Raw genomic sequence first — 14,493 nt, forward strand, 5'->3', positions numbered from 1 at the left:
CACCCCCACTGCCGCTAACTCTTCTCTCTCTCAGGCTCTCTCTCTTTCTCTCTTAAATAAATAAATAAAATATTTTTTAAAAATTAAAAAGATACATACAAAATTTTGAAAAAAAGTAGGGGAAGGATATAAGGTTGATGAACACATTCAGGATACAATACAGTTGAAATGAAAGGATCATAACTCTGAGATTTACCAAGTTCTTTTGTCCTGTCTATGCCATATAACCTTTCCTGCTGATAACATAACTTTAAGGACCAGAGTTAGATATGAGCCTGGGAACTCAGCCAAGGGAAAGGGGCCTGGAATCAATACATGCTTATTTTTGTAGGAGTAAGTAAGCCTGGCCACAAGTAATACTCGCTAAAGACTTGCTGAGCATCTATGCCTTTCATCTTTTACATTTTTGGCAGGGGATACATGAGGCCATAATGGGAATCACCAATGAATGACCATTTAGGGATTACATCTGAAATTAATGATTAGATTTACATGGTGTTTCCATGTCTTCTCTTCCTGTCTGTTCCCTTTTTGTGTCTACTTTGCCACACTGGTTGCTTGCTGTCTATACGAACCACATCTTATGAGTTTCATGTTTCCCATTTGTTGTTGTTAGCTAGTACAGAATTGGATATTATCGAAAAATACAACATATATTTACAGCTATTTACCATGTCATATACCTCCAGCCCATAAATGAAATTCTTACATAATAATGATTTTAGCCTGTAATACGCTTTTGACAAATGTTGAAAGCTCTTATGTTCTTAAATATGATTTAGAATTTCAAAACAAATATTTTTTTCAAATTAAAGCCCTGACAGATTTGAAAGTCTACCTACATTACATTATCTTTTCTTTTTTTTTTTAAGATTTTATTTATTTATTTGACAGAGATAGATCACAAGCAGGCAGAGAGGCAGGCAGAGAGAGGGAGGAGGAAGCAGGCTTCCTGCTGAGCAGAGAGCCCTATGCGGGACTCAATCCCAGGACCCTGAGATCATGACCCGAGCGGAAGGCAGTGGCTTAACCCACTGAGCCACCCAGGCGCCCTACATTACATTATCTTATATGACAGTATCGTATATGAATAAACACTCTCTTTATAAATGCCTTCTGAGATATTACTCTTTTATAAAGTAGCTAATTCCATTATTAGGCAGCTGAATTTATTACAAAGCTTTTCCTAACATTGGACCAAAATCTGGTTATGTGTAACTTCCTTTAGTGGATCTAGTTTAATTTTAGGCACAAGTTATCTGTTGGATCAGGGGACTCCTTTGAAAATCTGATCGAAACTATCAATAACCCTTTCTCCAGGAAGAAAAAATAGTGCTCGTAGTCACAAATTTTTATAAATAATGTTAAGCACTTTCTGGACTCCTCGAAGGCTTACATTTTTTTTTCTTCCTTTCTCCTTTCCTTCCTTCTTTCTTTCCTTCCTTCCCTCCTTTCCTCACTCCCTCCTTCCTTCCCCACGTTAAGATCACTGCTCATGAACACAGTATGTTAAGTTTGCCCTATATATAAAAGTGTAGTAAAGACCTTAGGCTAAACATTCCCAATTCCTTTAACCAGTATTAATATGACTTGATTATAGACAGAACTTCCACTATCCAGATCACCTGTTTTTGTTTATATTCTAATAGGCATGTCTTTCTAAATGGGATGCCTTTAATTTTCATGTGAAGTGATGTCAGTATGTTGAGACTATTACTTAACATATTTGGAACACTCTATAATAGCATTTTTAGCATTCTCACCACAGTACATTCTTGCCTCATAATGAGTTTCTGTTTAGCCTCATCTTTGCATCATCCAGAATCTCTGGGACAATGCTTAACACATTGTAGATGTTCCAGTGAATATTTGTAGACTGAATAAAACTTCCTAATCCTTTTTTGCATCAAAAGCTGCCAAGCAAGTTTTACCACATATTATACTAATGTCTGTTTGTAAAGGATGGGGTGGGAGTGTGTGTTGCACCATACTTAAGTAGTAGCTTTTTGGAACCTAAAACTAGAGATTTAACATTTACTTTTATTAAATTTCATTGTGTAAGAGCAGTTTCTTTGTTATATAGATGAGTACCAGGGAAAATATTACTTTTTCCTATTTTTAATACCATGCACAGTGGGTAGGTAGCACATTATAGGTGCTTCACGAATCTTCGCTAGCTAATGAACTTTTAGTGATCAAAGTGTGTGCCTGGAAAGCTTGATTCATGAGTAGTAAATGTCTTATGCTTTATATATAAAAATGAGTAACATTTCTAATGTATTTTTTGAAAGATGAGCACATTAATTATAACTTCATGTGTACTTTCTAGATGTCAGGATAGGACACTTAACCTTAGTCTTCACCCCTACCCCACACCCTAAAATAGCTACAATTGATCATATGTGATAGAAACATTTATGGTGTAATTTTGGGCCTTCAGCTCCTTGGGCCACTGTCTTGAGCCAAGTCATTCTGAGTTCATAGTTCATGTGACCTGGGAAATTTTTTTTTGCTTCACAGGCGATTTTAATCAGCTTTGAAATCTTTTGTTGAATCATTAACTACACTTCTGGCTCTCTGTTTCTTCTCTTGAGGCACTTCCTCTTTGTTCCTCCTACTGTGAGTAGAAAGTAGGGAACATCAGTGATTGGAAAACCTCATCTTTTTAAACCATCAAGTGGAAATTACCTTTGTGGTTATACTATTTGGGCTGTGTTTTCTCTTTCTTTGTAATCTAGGGAAGCAGCATTGCCACTTTCTAAGCCTGCTGCTTTAACTGCTTGATATTTTTAGGAAGGGAAGGCATCTTTAAATAGTTATCTCTCTGCATAATTTGAAAGAGGTTAGCCTCTGCTAGCCCTAGGTTACTTGAATTTGAAAACCTGGTGAGTGAAATTGATCTCTATGGCTCAAATATCCCCACCTTGAGAAGTAACAGCTTTCCAATGTAAGCTATTTAAAGATCCTGTGCTTCCTGAGAAAGTAGAAGGTTAAGTTAGCAAAGTGACAAGGAGACTGATCTGATCTATCAAGAGAATGTCTGAAACCTGGACTGGGGCATTCTGTCCTGAGATATAGTCACTGTAGGCCAGGTATTCTCAACCATGATTTGTGGTCCCCAAAGCTGATCGAGTCTCACATTTAACTCAGATAGTATTTTAGAACTAAGGATTTCTGGGCGTGTCCTGTGTTCTTTTATGGGATGTTCAGTAGATGCAGCCATGAGAGGAGACCATAGGAGAGGCACAGGAAAACAAAGTTTATTATATTCATAGGCTCTAGAGAGATAAAGTCATTTTGTGCCAGGAGGAACTAGGTTCAACCAAGCAGGTGTGGAACCAAGGGGAGAATACAAGGACCTGTGGGTTAGTGCCTTTTGTTGATGTGTCAGATTGGAGTACACAAGAAAAGGAGCAAGGGGATTTCACTGGTGTGTTTGAATGTTGTTACTAGGTCATAGGGGAGGGCAGGAAGGAGGGCCAGGGGCCAGGGGCCAACCTTATCAATCTTGAGCACCTGGTCACCTGGGTAGGATAATTAGAGCTGGTTTGTGGGGGATGTTGAGGCAGCAGGGGAAAGATTTAAAAATGAAGTTTAAAAAATATTTTCAAGTATAGTACCCCATCCTCAAAGTTTTTGATTCAGTAGCTAATTAGGGTTAAAACTTAGGAATGTATATTCTTAGATTCTCCCGATGATCTTGGAAACCCCTGAAACTGTGGTGCAAAATTTTGTATTTTCATGTTTCTGAGGAAGGTATAGCTTTCATCAGAGAGTTCCTCGACTCCAAAAAGGTTAAGAACACTTGGTTTGGGGCTCTTGGGTGGCTCAGTCAGTTAAGTGTCCGACTCTTGATTTCAGTTCAGGTCATGATTCTCAGGGTCATGAGATTGAGCCCTGCCTCCATGCCGAGCTAGGATCCTGCTTAAGATTCTCTCCTTTTTCCTCTGCTTCTCTTTCTCTCTCTCTCTCTCTAATTTAAAAAACAAAACAAACAAACAAAAAACACTTGGTTACATCACTGGGACTCAGATTTTACAGTGCTTCAGAATTACTCAAAGACTTGTTACAACACAGATTTCTAGACCCCACCCCTGGAATTTCTAATTCGGGTAGTGTGGGGTGGAGCCTGATGTGCATTTTTAACTAGTTGCTTGTTATTGCTGATGCTGTTGGACAAGGCGCTACCAATTGAGAACCACTATTCTAGGACTTGGCTAACACCTCTCTGTGCCTTCAGCATCAAGCTCTGGAAGCCAAGAGCACCTTTCAGAATTTCTAACCCACTAATATAGTAATAAACATAATGCACCATCTAGTTTACCATTCTAAGAGAATGGTAAAGAAGACTCTTGGCAAAGATAAAGAAGACTCTTGGCAATGGAAAGTACACAGTCATTCTTAGTAGATCCATTGATGAGCCGGTTTCATAAATAATTGCTTTTCTATGTAGTATTTTTTCCCATGATGGTAGAAAACTTCATAGTTCCATGACAACTTAAACTGGTTGTGTGTGTGTGTGTGTGTGTGTGTGTGTGTGTGTGTGTGTTTCTTTAAATAATGTAACTTTTAAAGTATGCTGGAGGTACCTGGTGGCTCATTAGGTTAAGCGTCTGACTTTGGCTCAGGTCTTGATCCCAGTGTCTTGGGATCAAGCCCTGAATGGGGCTCCCGACTTAGCAGCGAGTCTGCTTATCCCTCAGCCCCTTCCCCCACACATGTGCATGCACATGTTCTCTCTCTCAAATAAATAAATAAAATCTTTTAAAAAAATAAAAATAAAGTATGTTCATGTTCTCCAAGGCCAAGTAGGATAAAGTTCAATGTTAAAACATTAAAATATAAATTGACCCAAATATGATGGGAAGCAAGAAATATAATCCTAAAGAATGCTAAAATTAGGAAAACTTTTTCTGCTATAAAAATCTCCATAGGAAGTGGTCAGGGAAGCTTTCAAATCACAATGAAAAAGCAACTGTTTGAAAAGCTATAAAGCACTACTAAATCCACAGGAGTCCAAAAGAAGTTTGTTTGCTCAGACTGCTTCCAGTCTGTCTGAAACTTTGAAGGAAGCTAAGATCCTGGAAGGAATCTTGATTATCCATGAAGAGTCTAATTTTGAAACTTTTCTTCTCTCTACAGACATAGACTTAAGCAAGGCTTCTGGGCATCATTACTGGACCTCAACATTTTCTTCCCAGTTAGTCTTGGGATTTTTTGTTGCCTCATCCTTTAGAGGAGAGTCCTCAGTGAAATAGGAGCTGACATGAATTAAGGAAACTTAGAGCTTTAGAGAGGACGGACTTTGTTTAAAGGAGGTATATTGAATTAATATTAGTAGTTATTGACATGAGATTACATCTTCTCTGTACTTGTTTGCGATACAACTTTTGTTCCAATTTTAGAGCTGCCAAAGTCAGCACATAATACAACTTCAGTTATACATGTCATAAAAGAAGAAAAGTTCATTTTAATGAATCATTAATTTGTTGATAATTGAAAGAAAACACTTCAGTATGAAAGTCTTATGTAAAGTTTTCTCTTTCATTTTAGTTTATTTGATTTGCATTACAGTATTTTGATATACCATGACTGTCAAAATGTTGGCATAAATTAATAATAATTAAAGAAGTATGGCTGAAACTTGGATAATTTTTATATTAACCATATTTTGAATCTAAGAATCTAAATGGTACTTAGCATACATGATCATCACTGCCTAAAAAGCGTTAATTTTTTAAATGAGTAAAATAATATCATACTTAATGGAAATTGTGAATCCCCCATTAGTTGAAAAATTCAGCTTCCAGATTGTTGCTGACATCATCAGAGTTTTTGACCAACAAGGAGTTAATGGGAAAATAATTGTAGAGACTTGTTAACTTCTGCTGCACAAGAAACAGATGTTTGCCAGACGGAAATGAACAAAACCAGTAAAGAAATAGATATTTTCTTCAAGTTTCCAAAAGTGCAGTGAAATGGTTAAGAAAAATTGGAAAATACAGATTTTAAAATTAGTTTTAGAACAAAAAAATCAATGAAATCAGTTATATGCAAACATATTAGTGTATACCTTAAAAGCTTTCTGAGGATGGTAGGCTTGTTGGACTCAAGACTATAAGTCATATTTTCTTTTAGCTTAACTTTGAATTTCTTCTGTGATTTCATTATCCTTTTAAGACATGCTTTGGATTTATGGTTGGGTTGATATAATTTGTAATATTTCTCATTCCCACAAAATTACATTTGCTTTTTTACCATAAAAGATAAAGGATCTGTGGACTACAGAAATACCATATCACAGAAGTCTCCCATGTAGTTTTAGTTCTACACAATGGTACAAACCTTGGTTAACTTAATTTATTCTGATATGGGAGAAGTTACTCTTTACTTTTAATTCTGCCACCTTATCTGAATAATACATGAACATTCAGCAGGATTCATTTTATGCTTTCACATATGCAAAAGTAGAAGCAGTGTTTTTGAAAAGTTTGATTTGATCTTCCTTATCTTAACGTTGGTCATAAACATGAAGCAAATGGCTTAAAGAAGACAGTATTAGAATCTTAGAATTTGAAAGGATCTTTAATATATTTTTTTAAGATTTTATTTATTTATTTATTTGATAGACAGAGATCACAAGTAGGCAGAGAGGCAGGCAGAGGGGGGGTGGGAAGCAGATCCCTGCCCAGGAGAGAGCCAAAGTAGGGCTCGATCCAAGGACCCTGAGATCATGACCTGAGCCGAAGGCAGAGGTTTTAACCCACTGAGCCACCCAGGCACCCCAAGAATCTTTAGTATTTTATAAATTACTCCTTGTCAAAGCCAGAAATGGGATCCTTCAGTGACAGACTTGTCAAATGTTCATCCAGATTTTTCTGAATTGCTTCTATTTATTGGAAGCTCACACTACATGAGTAAATCAGCCTTGGCATGCTAATGTTTAACTATTATAAATTTTTTAATTCAGGCGCCTGGGTGGCTCAGTTGTTAAGCGGCTGCTTTCCGCTCAGGTCATGATCCCAGGGTCCTGGGATCGAGGCCCACATCGGGCTCCTTGCTCCGGGCGAAGCCTGCTTTTCCCTCTCCCACTCCCCCTGTTTGTGCTCCCTCTCTCTCTGTCTCTGTTATATAAATAAATAAAATCTTAAAAAAAAATTTTTTTTTTAATTCTTTGTGCTGAGTTAGAATTGGCCTTTGAAATTTTACTTACAAGGTCCTTCCTTTCCAAATTATCCAATACCTTAAATAATTGTAAATAATTATTTATCTTTCTCTTCTTCTCCAGATAAGACATTCTCCATTCCTTTAAATGGTCCTAAGAATGCATGATTTTTAAATGTCTTTGACACATCTCAGTTTGTAATTATTTCTCATATTATTGTTCCCCAAATTGAACAAGATACTCAGAGATAGTATGACCAGTGCAAGATATCGAGGGACTATTGCCTCTCTCTCTCTCTCTCTCTCTTTTTTTAAAGATTTATTTATTTATTTATTAGACAGATCTCAAGTAGGTGGAGAGGCAGGCAGAGAGAGAGAAGAGGAACCAGGCTCCCTGGCTTGATCACAGGACCCTGGGATCATGACCTGAGTGGAATGCAGAGGCTTTAACCCACTGAGCCACCCAGGTGCCCCTATTGCCTCTCTTTTTGAATCATTCTGTCATTTGTTAATTTTTAAATAAAGATGGCTTTTGTGCGGTAGTGTATAAGACAAAAGATGAAACTTAGAAACAGTACAGGTACAGGTTAAATGTGTAGGTTAATTTGTAGGTTATTCAGCATTTCTTTAACCAACTTCACATGTATCAAAAACTGTCATCCAGTGCATATTTCATTGACTTTCCTATTGCAGGTTGTCTTGATAAAGTAACCTTTGACTTTATTAAAAGACAAATTACTCTCTTGGGGCGCCTGGGTGGCTTAATGGGTTAAACCTCTGCCTTCTGCTCAAGTCATGATCCCAGGGTCCTGGGATTGAGCCCTGCATAGGGCTCTCTGCTCAGCAGGGAGCCTGCTTCCCCCTCTCTCTGCCTGCCTCTCTGCCCACTTGTGATCTCTCTCTCCCTGTCAAATAAATAAATAAAATCTTAAAAAAAATAAATAAATGAATAAATAAATACTATCTTACAAAAAAAGACAAATTACTCTAAATGAGTATATCTGGCTCTTAGTAATCACTGTGTATTCGTTTTATCATGATTCTAATTATCCATCTTGGAGTTTTGCTGGAGTTCAAGTTTACTAGCATGAAATTTGTTTCTGAATTGCCCCTTTCGTCCTTTATAAATATCAATAGATGCCTATCTGTAACATTTTGATAATTCCTTGATTTGTTTTTTCAGAGACTATCTGTAATGGCTCTGAGTTTATATCTATCAAGTTAATATGCTAACATGTAATTTATTTGAACCCATCTAAACTTGTGTTTTTAGTTAAGAAAAGCATGACGATGTTCCTGTTTTTTGTAATAATGGAACAGTGAAAAAAGGTCTAAATATCCAACTCTAAGAAAATGCATAATAAAATTCATTGCACATTTACTTGATTAAGTTTTTATTAGGTAGTTATTTAAAATAATGGCAATATAATAAAATGAGTTTCAAGATACAATTTATAAGCTGCTCATTTTACATTGTATCTTGAAACTTGGTAACAAATATGCTTGTGAAAAAAGGGGCGCTAAAAGTCTAATTGCCTTTTTTTTTTTTTTTTAAGATTTTATTTATTTATTTGAGACAGCACAAGCAAGAGGGGGAAGGAGGGCAGAGAAAGAGGGAGAAGCCGACTCCCTGCCAAGCAGGAAGCCTGATGGGAGGCTGGATCCCAGAATGTTGAGGTCATGACCTGAGCCAAAGGGTGAAGGCAGACACTTAACTGACTGAGCCACTCAGTTCTGAACTGGCTAAGTAAACTGTTAAAACTAGGGGATTTTATGTACCCCTTTCTTTCATTTTCCAAATTATCCCTAATTATGTTATTTATAAGGAAAACTAATTTGATTTCTTAAAAAAGATACTCTACTCTCCTTTATGGTTTAGTTTATTTTTAATCTCTAGTTTGCACTTGCCATATTAAAAGTAATTTCCTTGACAGAAATAACAATAATGGGTGTCTGCATGGCTCAGTGGGTTAAAGTCTCTGCCTTTGGCGTGGGTCTGGATCCCAGGGTCCTGGGATGGAGCCCACATAGGGCTCTCTGCTCGGCAGGGAGCCTGCTTCCCCGTTTCTCTCTTCCTGTCTCTCTGCCTACTTGTGATCTCTGTCAAATTAAATAATATCTTTAAAAAAAAAAAAAAGAAATAACAACAAAATAGGAGTTAAATTTTTCTTTACTGTTTAGCCATTAGTGGTTCATCATCTTCCCAAGTGTTCTTTTTATGAACACAATCTTAAAAACCCTTTCATGTTGAGTTGCTTTTTTTCCTAATCCTGCTTATTTCTTCTTTCTGAAAGGTGACATAAGTGTTATTAAAGCATATTAAAAATACATAAACTATTATGTTTTACCCTTTTTTCCTCAGGTATATGATTTTGTAATTTGTTTTAAACTGGTTTCACTTTCCTCCATTTTATGCTCAAAGTTTAAAGTTTTATTCAGCAGACGGCAAAACACTTTGCTCTTTGCCACTTCATGCCAACAAGCATGAAAGCAATACAGTTATTTCACACCATCCTAGAATGTAAAAATCATTCAGCTATGAATTAGGAAATCCAGGTTCTAGTCCCAGGGCTTCTATAAACAAGATTTTGGGCAAGAAAATTCAGTCACTTATTCTCTTTGTTGATTTCTTCATCTGCAAAAATTAAATTATTACTCTCTAAAGTTCCATTTCCCTTTTTTTATTCAGTTTTTTCTTTCTCCCCCCCCCCCCCATGATATGAAAATCCACCTTTATCTTACACTAAATGCTCATACTTATGTGATGTTATTTAGGGACTTTCTAAACTATCCACTGATGACTACTGATTCATACTCCAGTTTCACACTGTTGTATTAATTGGAGCATTGAAATGTAGTATCTGTTGAGCTAGTTCCCTATCATTTTTTCCCCTTTTTTCTCTTTTTCTTTTTTTTTTCCAGAACTTTCCTTATTATATTTGCTTATCCATAAAATTAATATTTTTTAATTAATTCATTTGAGCAAGAGATCACACAGAAGGAGAGAGAAAGGGAGACGGAGATGCAGGTTCCTGCTGAGCAAGGTGCCTGATGGTGGAGTTTGATCCCAGGATCCTGGGAATGTGTCCTGTACCGAGGGCAGACGTTTAACTGACCCAGCCACCCAAGCGCCCCTATAAAATTGATTTTTCTAGTTCCAAAATCTTAGTGGTATTTTTATTGAGGTCAGATTAAATTATGGAATAATTTATAGAATAATTACATTTTCATTATCATTAGTTTTAAAGGAAAATATCAGGTATTCAGAATATTATATGAGCATGGGAAACAAAGTAAATTAATAAACATGATCACTTTATTAATGAATTTTGAGGTATCTCTATCTAAAGTAAGTAGTGATAGTACTTACAGTGGTTTTGAAAGAAGTATAAATAACTTAGGAAAGGTTAAGTATTTAATTGTAGTCCTATTTGGCTTTATGTGGTGACAGGATATATGATAATGTCCTAATAATTGTATAAAATAGAAGTCTAAAAATATAGTTTGGAATTACTCATTTATTTATAGCAAGTAAAGTTGGTTATCTTAATGGTACCCATCTGCAAAGTGTTAATCAGGGAGATTCTGAAAAAGAAGACATAGAGATGACAAATTCAGAACTACTCTAGAGTACGTGCCTTATTAGTATTCAGAAAGCCTAGAAGGAAAAAATAAAACAAAGGAAACTGAATTCTGCCATATGCTTATTGAAAAATGTAGAGTCTATTTGCATAATGTTTTTATGTTGTTTTAGTATCCTCAGTAGTGATTTTTCTTAGCTCAACTATATATCATTAAAATCTGCAAGTTTTAAAGAGTAGACACATGCTGCACTCCCTCTGATGACTGGGTATGGTATCAAAGATACAGTGAAGAAAGGAGGGAAAGGAACACTAATTCTCCAATTACTGAGTTCTTAGCAAGGCGTAGTTTTTCATTTCTATGATAATTGTATTATCTGTTTCCTACTGAAAGTGTGGGATGTATGCTCGGGTGGGAATTTGGTTTTCTTTTCCCCATCATTGTATCCCCAAGCAAACCATAGTGTTGGTTGAATGAATGTGGTGCAAGCTTGAAGGAGAGAAGAGAATTTTTAAAATCCACAAGAGTAAGCCCATATCATCTGGAAATCCTTATAGAACTCTTAGTCTTTTGAAAGTAGAAGACAGTGCTACACAATCTTTGCAGTCCTTGGAGGTTCTCTATAGATTCATTTTTGTAAAGAAGTTAAGCCTTTGGACATTACCACAATACAGTAGTTATGTGTTTGTATATTTTCATAGATTACAGGACAATAGGGCATATTGAAAAACTATTTTCCTGAATCTAGTTAGCCTTCACATACGGCCATATCACATTGAAGTCCTCCGAACTACTGTTACTCATCTTCTTTTCTTAACTGTATGTCTAAGAAAAATATTTACAGTGCTAGGCCATTGAACTTAGAGTCCTTTGGTTTTGTGTGAAATCTATATACTTGGAGAAATCCACTTGTTTCTTTAGGCTTCTATATCTTTAAAGATGAGGTATTTATTTCTTTCATGGCCCAAGATAAATGGAACCAAAATTCTCATTTATTTTAACCCTTAATTGCAATGCAATGTTCTTACATTATTGGAAGAAACAGATTTCTTTAGCTAGTCATACCGTGTTGCTTTCCCTTTAGCCTCTGTTTACTTTCTCACCTCTGTTGATTTATTCAGCTTGTAACCTAGAAACCAGCTAAAAAGGAAGGAAGTCAGAGATGTGTATTTCTGGGCAGTAACTGGAGTAGTTTCCTCTTCCTCTAGCCTGGTTTAGCTGCCAGAAAAGACTTTTTACTCCCTACCTTCACCCAACCCCCATAAAATTATAGAAAGAAAAAGGGAAAGAAAAGAAAAATTAATAATAACTATTCTACTTACTCCTTAATTCATTTAAGTTATAAGCCATTAAGAACAACCAATCTAGAGGAATAAAATTCTGCTCTCAAAATGGTGCAAAATTTCACCAGGCAGCAAAAATGCTGTTTGAAAGGTGGTATCTGCCATCCTTAAGGAGTTGTAAGAAGAGAAAATTAAGGAGACTTGATGTAAAAACTGGGCAACTTATTATGCTTACTACCAAGTTGGTTCTCTATATTGGTTTTTCACTGTTTTTATTTGTAGTAGAAATTTACCAGAGTACCAGATCAGACACATTTATATATTTTTAAAGATATTTAAAAATATTTTTAAAGTATTTGTGAAGCTCAATTTATGAAAATAACATATTTATGGCTTTCAACTAGTTCCATCTTTGTGCTCCCTTCATTTGCATTAAGAATTGACTACATAGTATTTCTTATTTTATTTTATTTTGAGAGAGAGAGAAAGCACAAGGTTGGGGTGGGGGAGAGGGAGTAGCAGAGGGAGAAGGAGAATCAGGCTCCCCACTGTGCAGGAAGTCAGCCATAGGACTTGATCTCAGGACCCTGGGTCATGACCTGAGTTAAAAGGCAGATACTTAACTGACTGAGCCACCTAGGTGCCTCTGTATAGTATTTCTTTATAATGAGAAGAATTTTAATTCAACCATGATGCAGTATGAAATAAAAATGTTTTTTCTTTATTGATATTACTTACTTTGATTTTTTAAAAAATTACTGCATTCTGTGTCACTAGGAATATATAAATATTGTGGCATTCAGATTGTTAACTAAGTGTAGTTCTGTTTGCTGTTAGATTCTATAGGGGACTGATACTACTTGAGGAACAAAGACAACTGTTTTAAGTGTATATCATATAGTCAAACTCGAACTTATGTGATCTTGTACGATGAATTCTGTAAAATATTAAACTCATTCTCTAATGTACAATAAATTGTAGAAATGTAGTGTGGAATGTACTAAAAATGTGCTGTTTCATACTTGAATAGCCTGCATCAAGCATTTGATGTTTCTTTGTTATTTGTGGGTAGACTAAAGCTGCCATATTGATCTAGTTGTTTTTTTTTTCTTTTTTGTATATTATATGACATTGTGAATTCTTTTATTTTTATGTTTTACATTCATGTATGAAGTAATTATAAATGAATGATTAAAATGGTGTGTATGATGTAATAGTCATTTGAGTTATTATTTAAAAATATATATTATTCTAGGGATGCCTGGGTGGTTCAGTTGGTTGGGCCGCTGCCTTCAGCTTGGGTCATGATCCTGGGGTCCTGGGATTGAGTTCTGCATCCGGCTTCTTGCTCAGCAGGGAACCTTCTTCTCTCACCACCTCTTCCTGCCACTCTGCCTGCTTGTGTGTACTCTCTCTCTCTCTCTCTGACAAGTAAATAAAAAAAAATAAAATAGAATAAAATCTTTAAAAAAATAAAAAAATAAAATTTTGTTCTAAAGTTATATTTTAGTACCATCAGTGTTCTAAAGCTATACTTACTAACATTCTTAGAATAATCATTATCCATCTCTTTCATCCTTGAACAAAAAGTTTGAGATTTTTGTAGATATAGTACATCATATACTAAGTTGAAAATATATTTTCACTGGTTAGCCTGATGTTTTCTGTGAAATGAAACTGATACATCTAGAATAGGAATAGAGAGGGCATGGGCTGGTCTGGATGTTTTTCTCTTAATATGATTTGATGAATTGGTTGTGTGTGTGGTATTTAAAAAACATGAATTTTTAGGTTCATTAAAATTGAGATTTCTACATTGGGTCATGTTTATAATAAAAGACCATGCACAACATTTAAAAATAGGTGAATGCTTTCTTATACTTACAGATATCGAACATTGTTTTTTTCATATTCAGTGCTTGCTTATATTAAATATACAACATGCATTTAAATGTAGACTAATCTCACTTCAGGTGCTCAGTACCCATGTGTAGCTAACTAGTGGCCACCATATTGCACAGCATAACTCTTGAGGTTAGAAAGAAGTTAAAAGTCTACATTAGGTAACACATCAAAAAAAATATATTTCAAATAATAGATATTCTTATAACTGTGAACTATCTAGATTAATTTTTTTTTAAAGAATAAAATTGTTTCAGGAGTATTTTTTTAAATCTGCCAAAATAAATACCACCAGTTTTTCTTTTGAGTAAAGTGTTGTGGTTATGTCATTTGATTTTATTTGGACTGTTACTCCAAAAATGCTTTTAAGTGTTTATTTCCAGAGCTTTTTTTATATTAGTATATTTTTAAGGAAAAATGATTAAACTTAAAATAAGGAATTTAAACCACAGAAAGTATTTTCAGTAGTTTAAAGTTCTAGCTTCATTTTTGCCAACTTGAGAGATATTTACGTATTATTTGTTTTCTGCACTTTCTTACCTTGGGAAATCTGAAAAGCAAA

General features: G+C 35.3%; 1 protein-coding gene across 3 annotated transcripts in view; it reads left to right on the forward strand.

Annotated features, from left to right (window-relative positions):
* JMJD1C (jumonji domain containing 1C) overlaps nucleotides 1-14,493 on the forward strand; it is a 320,032-nt gene that overhangs the window by 210,664 nt on the left and 94,875 nt on the right. The gene's annotated exons all lie outside the window — the stretch shown is intronic.

The sequence above is a fragment of the Mustela lutreola genome, chromosome 4 (assembly GCF_030435805.1).
Source record: "Mustela lutreola isolate mMusLut2 chromosome 4, mMusLut2.pri, whole genome shotgun sequence".
Lineage (NCBI taxonomy): Eukaryota > Metazoa > Chordata > Mammalia > Carnivora > Mustelidae > Mustela > Mustela lutreola.